This window comes from Emydura macquarii, unplaced genomic scaffold (genome assembly GCF_026122565.2).
Source record: "Emydura macquarii macquarii isolate MOO-44397 ecotype Brisbane River unplaced genomic scaffold, CSIRO-AGI_Emac_v2 contig_374, whole genome shotgun sequence".
In the NCBI taxonomy this organism is placed as follows: Eukaryota; Metazoa; Chordata; order Testudines; family Chelidae; genus Emydura; species Emydura macquarii.
The window spans coordinates 13806395-13815864 of record NW_027130511.1 but is presented as its reverse complement, the minus strand read 5'-3'; the positions used below and the strand labels follow the sequence as shown (position 1 = coordinate 13815864).

Below are 9470 nucleotides of genomic sequence, written 5' to 3'. Positions count from 1 at the left end.
CATTGGTCTGACCCACTATGGCTGTTCTTATGTTCAAAATCTAACCCTGCCACAAGTGGGAGTAAAATATAAACATAGTGCATCATTGTTGTCAGCCCTAGTGTTGTAGCCTAGTGGCTTATGTTTTACATCTGAAACTTCTAGAATTTCTCGGAAGTAGAGTGCAAGTGAATATATTAACCCAAAAGCTTTATAGTATATCATGCCACATGTATCTCTAGAATAATATTATTGCCTTTGTAATTCTTTTTATTATCCATTTGATGATTATTCTGTTTTTATCTCGCAGGTCTCTAAGGCTATATTTTGGTTTTTAGTTTGAGTGTCCTTGTCATATATCCTGAGGGTCCTTGCAAAGCTCTGTGTAGCCTGATTCTGGACAAGAACCTTATCTTCTGATCAGCTCAATTGGTGAACCTATAATCCCATTCTATAAACAAATTATTAAGAACCTAAAATCAAGCAACAATTCTGAGCGTGGTCTTTGGATGCTACTGCTCTATCAGTGTCAAATAATGGAAAACAGTGAGATACAGCATCCTGTCCTATGGAAGTAATAAAGATCCCCTTAATATCCATTAAAACCAAGTCTCTTCAGCACCATGAAGAACACTTATACAATAATATATTTGTTTTGGAAATGAATTTTGTTATATGTATGTTATCGTGAAGTGAAGGCTCATGAAGTGCTATGGATAAGAAAAACCACACACCATGCTTTTCATCCGCAGCACTTCTCAAGTCTTTACAAGTTACTTGTACAAACTATGGGCCAAATCCTCCAACCTTTACTTATGTGAATGTTTACTCACATAAGAGTCCCTCTGCTGTCAGCATGAGAGAACTGCAGGATCAGGAATTCATACAATATATATTCAGAAGTTGCTTTGCCCACCACTCAGGTGCAACCATCTCTGAAATGAAAACAACTGTACAGCAACACAATGAAGATTAAAAAGAGCATACCATAGCCCAGTGAGACTGCAGGTAGAATTTAGGAAGACAGAATTTCATTATCTATCTTGAATTTGGCCAGGGCACCAAGATAAACACCTTTGCCCATGCAAAATGTGCCATGGGATCCTTAATGATCAAAGAATGGTTTTATTTCTCATCTGCTACAAACTATCTGATGCAAGACATTCTGTAAAACAGACAACACTGAGCTATCATCATTTCAGTTAATCATTTTACACTGGAAAGGGACTGCATCCCCGTAATATCCTTGTAGGCTTATAGTGACATTTGCACGGCTTAATTTCATTTACTCATATTGTATCATTCATACTAATTGTATTTAACACTTTTATCAAACAATTGATGAGTGGTCTTCATCTGCAATGAGTGCTATTGTTATCCACCAGAGGGAGCACAATGAAAAGCCTTAAATAAAAGTTAAAAAAAAATACCTGAGAAAGTCTGAGGGCTTTGTGCAGGACAGAACACAGTAATCAATGAGAAAAAAGTTCAAGAATGGCTTCAGAAGTCTTTGTGGGAGGTTCGATGCTGATTGAAAACTCCTTCAGGCAGGGGAATGTACTATAGGGTGGGATGTTGCAAAAGTGATAGGAGGGGAAAGAAGGGTATGTCATTCTACAAGGTCAAATTGCAGAATGTAATTCAAATTATTCTTGAATTCTATAGTCAGTTGTCTGGACTATGAATCTTCTAAAAGTAAGGACTGGAAGAAAGCTTTTGACACTAAGACACATTTTACACTGTTGTGATTATCACTATGATGTAACTGTACTACAGCGTCTTTAAAATACTTAAGAGGCAAAGCTATTATCCCTGATTTCAGAAATTGTTACCAAACCCCATTTGACATAGTATAATTCAAAGCAGAATAATCGAGTCCAACACTAGACTTAAGTTGTAAACTCTTTGAGGCAGTGTCTATCATGTTTGTACAGTGCCTGGCAAAAGGTCTTGTTACATGACTGGAGCACATCAGCACAGCTGCAATAGTAATAAACATAATAAAATAATTTGTTAGAGAGAGAAGGTAAAATGATTTAAAAAAAATAATCACACTTCAAATATGGAAATCTTTCCTTAGTTAGTTAGTTAGTTAGTTAGTCCTATTTATGAGTTTAATATTTTATTTTTGTTTGTAAATTTCTAAGAATGTGTGGCCCTGTAACTGAAGGGCATATTCAACAAAATAAATCTCTTCAGTTTCTGCTCCGCAGATATCTGTTTCAGGTTGCAAAAGCCCTGTAAAACCAGCCTTGTCTGTATTTGGATGTATGTTTTTGCTAAATTAGGATATATTAATTTGAGAGACTTACTGACTGATTTTCAATAGTCTTATCTTAACTTGCATTAGGTTTTCCAGCCATTCGTGACCAGTGAGGACTGTAATGAGTAGGATGAGCTGAGACCACATAAAGCAATATACAAACTATATGGGGCTCCTATTATGGAAGCACTGCAAACTTATTTAGAGAAGCATTTAAGGTGAGGACTTGAATTTTTTTTTTTTTAATTTAAGGATTGGCAAAACAACCTAATTATTAAACTGCATGAAAACAACTTCCATGTTTTTATATTTACTAAGAGTTAGCAGGAATGATTATGCAAAACAAATCTGTCATTACTTGCTCTTTATTTGCATTGTGCCTGTTAATATGCTAATGTTCAGAGTATGGCAGGGTATAAGCAGCAAAATTCTACTCCATAATTTTACATGAAACTGCAAAGCAACCTCATTTTGTTGACAAGGATATTAAGTCGTACACTATCGCAAAATACCATGGACCAAATTTACTGCTGCTATGAGTGGGCATGTCACCAGGCAAAGCTTGTCCCCCAGCTCCAAAGCATGGGCTGCCATGCCCAGAGGTTTATTTCTTTAACAGAATCTAGCAAACCAACAGCAAGCAGTCTTTTAACTCAATCCTTGGCCCCATGCTTCAGGGCTACCCTTCCCTGGGGTCTTGGGCACTCCAGCTTCTGGTCACTTCACAGTCTCAGTCAGTTCTGCTTCCTTCTTAAAGCAACAGCCACAGTCCTGCTTCCCTAAGCCTCTGGCTCCAGGACCACCATAGAGGTTAGCCCCACTCCAATGTGGGCCTGTCCTCCTAGGGTGCAGCCTGTCTCAGTCCAGTCCCACCCAGTTGCCCACTAGCAGCCTTTTATAGGCCCACACATAGCTGAATTTGGCTCAGTTGCTCTGGTCCAGGGGTGCTGGGTTTATTCTATCCACAGGCACCAGCCATCCTGTGACAGGGCACAACTCCATTAAAATCAAGGAGCATTTCACATGTCCTTACATGCTTTGATGACTCACAGGGACAGCCATTGCCCATATTCTTTCTCAGGTGTCCACAGGAAAGGCTTACTGGGCAGGATAAATTTCTTTTGATGGTCTACTGTGAATTGAATGTTTTTAAGGGGCCATTAACACATAGTTGTGTGGCTCTAATGTAAATTCTATGGGGGTTACCCAGGAATACAAAACATGTAAGATACTAATATATAGCCAATATTCATAACTTGATACAAAGAGAATACATGCATATAAACAGGATAATCATAACTTTTTCATTGACACCTTACATAACATACTTTGTACAAGATTTGTTGCAACTGTATAGCAGTAGTAATATCAATAATACAAATGATCATATTCAATCATACAGCATCACACTGCTCCATCTCAAAGATGATAGTAAGGGACAAAGGGAATGTAATGACACTACATGTCTTTCCCCAGAGCTCGCTGGGCTCAGATGGAACCAGAGCTACATCCTCTAAAAGACTGTCATTGTAGCTGCACTTCCTGGAAACTCCAGAAGATATGGTGCCTGCCTGAACAGAAATGCCTTCCAGAATTCCTATTCCTCATAATCACTGCAAAATGTATGTATGGGTAATATTTAAGAAGTGATGTATCTATAGTGGAAATTGAGGTCTTAATCAAGGTCACCAGGAGGTGACATGCCTCAGACAGGTTCTATTCAGGCAAAGTGTAGTAGACAATTATCATACATCTGTACAACACTTGCATCCAAGTGTTTTAAAATCGATTTGCTGACTGAGGAGCTCACTGGATCATTAATGCTGATTTTCAATAACTCTTGGAACACTGGGAAAGTTCCAAAAGACTAGAAGAAAGCTAACATTGTGTCAGTATTTAGAAAGGGCAAATGGGATGACTCAGATAATTATAGGCCTGTCAGCCTGACATCAAGCTGGGGCAAAATAATGGAATGGTTAATATGGAACTCAGCTAATAAAAGAATTAAAGGAGGGTGATATAATTAATGCCAATCAACATGGGTTTATTGGAAAATAGATTCTGTCAAACAAACTGTTTTTTTTTATGAGATTACAAGTTAAATTGATAAAGATAATAGTGCTGATGTAACAGACTTCTGTATGGCATTTGATTGATACCACACAACATTTTGACTAAGAAACAGTACAAAATTAACATGGCACACATTGCATGGATTAAAAACTGGTTAACTGACAGGTCTCAAAACATAACTGTAAACAGAGAAGTGGGAGTGTTTCTAGTAGGGTCCCAAAGAGATCAATTCTTAGTCCTATGCTATTTAACATTTTTATCAATGACCAGGAAGAAAACAAAATCATCACCGATTGAGTTTGCAGATGACACAAAAATTGACGGGAATGCTAAGTAATGAAGAGGATGGGTCACATACATAGTGATCTGAATCACTTGGTAAACAGAGCACAAGCACATAATATGTATTTTAATATATCCAAATGTAAAGTTACACCTCTAGGAACAAAGAATGTATGGCCAAACTTACAGAATTAGGGACTCTTTCCTGGGAGGCAGTGACTCTGAAAGATTTGGGAGGCATGGTACTTCTGTTTTCTTCAGCTGCCTCCATCCTTTGCAGGCCATCCGTGGAGCTCTGCAAGTCTTCTAGGCTCACTCAGCTCTCCAGACAGATCACATAGTTCAGACTCCTTCCAGGGCACGGACATTCGAACAAGAGGTGCTGGGAGGGGGGGGCAGTAATAAGAGCAACCAAATGCATGGCTTCCGTCATATACTGCATTTACAGTTTTGTTCAATGGCTTTCAGCACCCCCACTATAAAAATTGTTTCAGCTCCCTTGTTCTGGGGTACAACAAACTCAAATGGAAAAAGTTCTTTGTATTTCAGGATCCAAGGGTGTGCACAAGAAAGGGGGCAAGCAGGGGCCCAGGCCCCTCCCCAATAATCATCTCTGCCACCACCCCCAGTTTCTGCCACCCACCCCAGGATTCCTTCCTCCAAGCCCATCCTCCTCCCTTTCTGCCAGGGTGGGAGTCAGGTTGAGTGTGGCTGAAGGGATATGCCTGGGAAAGGCACTGCTGCTAGCACTCCCATTGATGGAGCCCAGAGCAAGGAAGCCAGGCTGGCAGCACAGCTCTGCCAGAGGAGGTATGGGGAAGCCTGCTGAGTCTCACCCCTTACTTGCCTGCAGCCTTCAGTAAGTGATTGGAGCCTGCCTGGGGTGTGCATAAGGAAGCTTGGGATAATGGGGGGAGGGAGGGAAGCAGGGCCCAGGGGCACTGGGTGGAAGACCAGCATTTAGACATGACATGTAAAAAGAGTGCAATCAAGAGCATGGCTATCATAATATCTGCCTTTTGTATTCAGCGTAGTATTTGTGAAGTGTTCGATACACTGTGGAGTAAAAAAGGCAGCATGCTTTGTAACAAATTATGCACAGCTGGATAGACAAGATGCGTAACCTAATGCTGTGGTTTATGTGAACATAATCTGCAATAGGCATGCAACCAGAACAAGAGATGCTGTGTTTTCTTATTTTGCCAATGCAGGGGTAGAAGTGGGGATATATTAAGTTGATGCCTAATGTAGGTAGAATTAAATGTTAGCAATTGCTGCTATTACATATCTTTATTTCCTTTGATGGTGGTGGTTTTAACATTCTGTAGTAGGTATGCTTTTTATCATAATTTTATTGAAGTTATGAGAGTCTGACAAAGAGATGTTATAGAGCAATTAATGATATATATAAAATAAAGTATGTTTGTTGGACTCTTGACGCAAAGATAAATAGTGCAAATAAACACACAAACGTGTAGACCAGTTGCAATAAGTAATCAGTCCCCTAGAACAGTGGTTCTCAACCAGGGGTACACATACCCATGGGAGTACACAGACAGCTTCCAGGGGGTACATCAACTCATCTAGATATTTGCCTACTTTTACAACAGCTACATAAAAAGCATTAGCGAAATCAGTACACACTAAAATTTCATACAGACAACGACTTGTTTATAATGCTCTACATACTATACACTGAAATGAAAGTACAATGTTTATATTCCAGTTGATTTATTTTATAATTATATGGTAGCCATGAGAAAGTAAGCAATTTTTCAGTAATAGTGTGCAGTGATACTTTTGTATTTTTGTGTCTGATTCTGTAATCAAGTAGTTTTTAACTGAGGTGAAACTTGGGGGTATGCAAGACAAATCAGACTCCTGAAAGGGGTATAGTAGTCTGGAAAGGTTGAGAGCCATTGCCCTAGAAAAAAACTAAATACAAAAAAATACGTTGTACAGACCATAGGCACATGAAATTTACATTCTGGGGATTCCAGTTCTCTTTCTCCTGCTCATTTAGCACTTATGTAGTTGATGCACTCTTCACCCAAAGCTCATTACAAAGATGGATACCATTGTTTCACTCTTACAGATGGAAAAACTGAGGCACCGTAAGGTTTAATTGATTTGTTCAGTGTTATATATCACATCAAAGGCAGTCAGGAGCAGAGCCCAAATCTCTTGGTTCTGAGGCCTGTGCAATAACCATTGGATTATGTTGCTAAATTACCTCTGATCCACACAAGAATCAATAGTGTTTCAAAAGAGACCATTTAAAAAAAAATCAGTTATTGAAAAGGTTTTTCTAACAATCTCTTACTCTCTCTTCCGAAAGCACAAATGTAGCCTTTGAAAGCTATTCCACTGTGACCAAATGCGCCCTATATTATCCCCTTACATGCTATTGTAATAATTTTTGTACAAAATATGCCTCATGAAGTATCATTTGAAAACTAACGACTCACTGGTTAATAATATCATGGTGAGATGCATGTAGCAACATTATATGTAAAGTTATGAAGTCCCCTGTATGATGTTGTTAGCACATGTTCAAACCAACATAGCCCTGACCAGATAGAAATTGTTAAATAGGTCTATTCTAAACTAAGGAATGTGTGTTGACCTCAATTTACATATACATGTAGTAAACAGGGTCCTTGGGACAGCAAGAGGGGGTAAAGCAGTTTTTCAAAGACAAGTGACAAGCTGATGCTTCTAGCTAGGTGTCATCAAAGTTGATTGGCAATCACCAGTCAAGTGGCCATTCTTCGGCAACGAAGGGAGGCAGGAACAGATCGATCTGCATTTTAGCAAGGAACAACGGGAACCTCTTTCACCACGAGACTCCATGTCTCCCTCCTCACAGTGGGAAGGAACTTTATTTGGGGTAACCCTCAGGAAAATGCACTTCAAACAGTGAGTGACTATAAAAGTGAGGGGCAAAAACACCACAGATTATTTATTTCTCCCTCTCTATTTCTCATTAGAAGACAAAGGAACCAGGCTTTTGACCTTAAGAAGGATCCTGAAATGAAAATTTGGTTGGCAATATTGCTGGTAAGGATTTTTTCTTGACTCAAGTCTAGTTTGTTAAGTTTTAGCTCTAATAAAGCATTTTATCTTTATTGCTCTTGTCACCATCTCTGACTTATACTTGTACTCACTTAAAATCTCTCTTTTTGTAGTTAAATACATTTGTTTTATTTTTAATCAAAACTAATCCAGTGTTGTGTTTAAACTGAGCTATCTGGTAACTCCATTTAAAGTAGCAGGCTGTTGGATATTGACCCCTCACAGGGGCCACGAACCTACACTATCTGAACTGTCTATGAGAGAGCTGGACAATGCAGTACACATGTTTTGGGGAAAATTCAGGACTGGGAACGTGCTAAGGTCACCTTGCAAGTAGTAACCAAGGCTGCTGGAAGCCAGAGCATTGCTGGTGTGCTGCTGAAAGACTGCTGGTCAGAGTTGCTGGATCAGGACTGTAGTTATACACAGGCACTCGGGGTGTGATTGCATGTTGTGTGTGGCTGTTTGTGAGCGGCCCAAGTGGGAGCCACAATAGCAAAGCATTGTGAGGGAGCCCAGGTTGCAGGGCAGGTGGTAATGCAACCCCTCACTGATTACACCCTGGAATGTGACACCCTGCAACATTAAACTGTTCTCACAATCAATTTTACTTTGTGTAAGGGTAGATAGGATTTAAAAGAGCAATAAACTTGCTGAAGTCAGTGTTAAAGCTGACTTAAAAGAGTGTGGTGCAGCTTTTTGCTATTTTTTCATATTGTTGCCTTTATACTGATATATAGCTAAAATGTATGCAAAACATTAATTTTGCAGTATCTGTTTATTTTCTGTGATATACATAATATTTTGCCTTTCTTTAACATTGGCTCCAGATACTCTAGGAAGATGTTAACATGGCTTCCCTGGTCCGTGAAGACAGGGTCTTTGGAGAATATCTTTGTTGGAGTTCCTAATTAATATGAATATATTCTTTGGATGAAGGACTGCTTATCTGACTTCAGTATCCTTTTGCCTCTTTGGTTTGTGTTAGGAGCAAATTCCTGGGGAACTGTTTGATCTCTGCAAATGCCTCTGTCAGTTCTATGCAAAATTTGCTTCTACTGTTAGTACAAAAATGGGAGTTTGAGTGAGAGCTATTTATCAGTTAGCAAAAATATTATATTCTTATCTTTATTAATTTTTCTGTAGCAGCCTGAGACCTGAACTAAGCCTTTAAAGTTAGTGTACAATAAAATGCTTGATTATTTGTGTCTTTTCGAAATATAGATAAAACATTTAAAAATGATGGTAAAAATTCTCCTGCAAGTAAAACAACGTAGTTCTTATTATAATATTTTAAATTGATTTTCAAAAACAGGAGCCATCACATACTGCAACAAGTATCTACAACAATGGAACACTAGCTACACTGGTTTTATGTGTGAATACTAAAGGCGTGAACCTGCAAGTGTCTGAATTACTTCAGGGTTAGCACTAGCATGAATAAGAACTATTCATGAGTAAGGATTTGCAAAATTGACCCGGGCATAAGAACTTGGTTTAACCTGAATTCCAAAAAAAACCCTCAAAACTGGATTAGAATATAGTTTGGCTGGCCTCTGTAGTTACTACTACAACACTATTTTTGCCACAGGCCTGATTTTCCTCTCACACCAATTTTACACTAGCATAACTCAACAGACTACGGTAGACTCAACAGACTATAGACCATTGAGTTACTCCTGATTTAAATTGGTGCAAACCAAAAGATAATTATGTCTTATGTCTTCAGTCTTTTAAGAACCTATCCACAATATAAAACGTACTATGTTGGGGAACTCTGCATAAATAGGATTTGGTC

The 9470-nt window shown here is 38.8% G+C and overlaps 1 long non-coding RNA gene across 1 annotated transcript; it reads left to right on the top strand.

Moving 5' to 3' along the window:
• The first annotated feature begins 3742 nt into the window (after positions 1-3742).
• Positions 3743-8876, top strand: LOC137142690 (uncharacterized). The gene is made up of 3 exons (XR_010916998.1): positions 3743-3864; positions 7588-7657; positions 8503-8876. It is a non-coding gene; the product is annotated as an uncharacterized lncRNA (long non-coding RNA).
• The last annotated feature ends 594 nt before the right edge of the window (positions 8877-9470 follow it).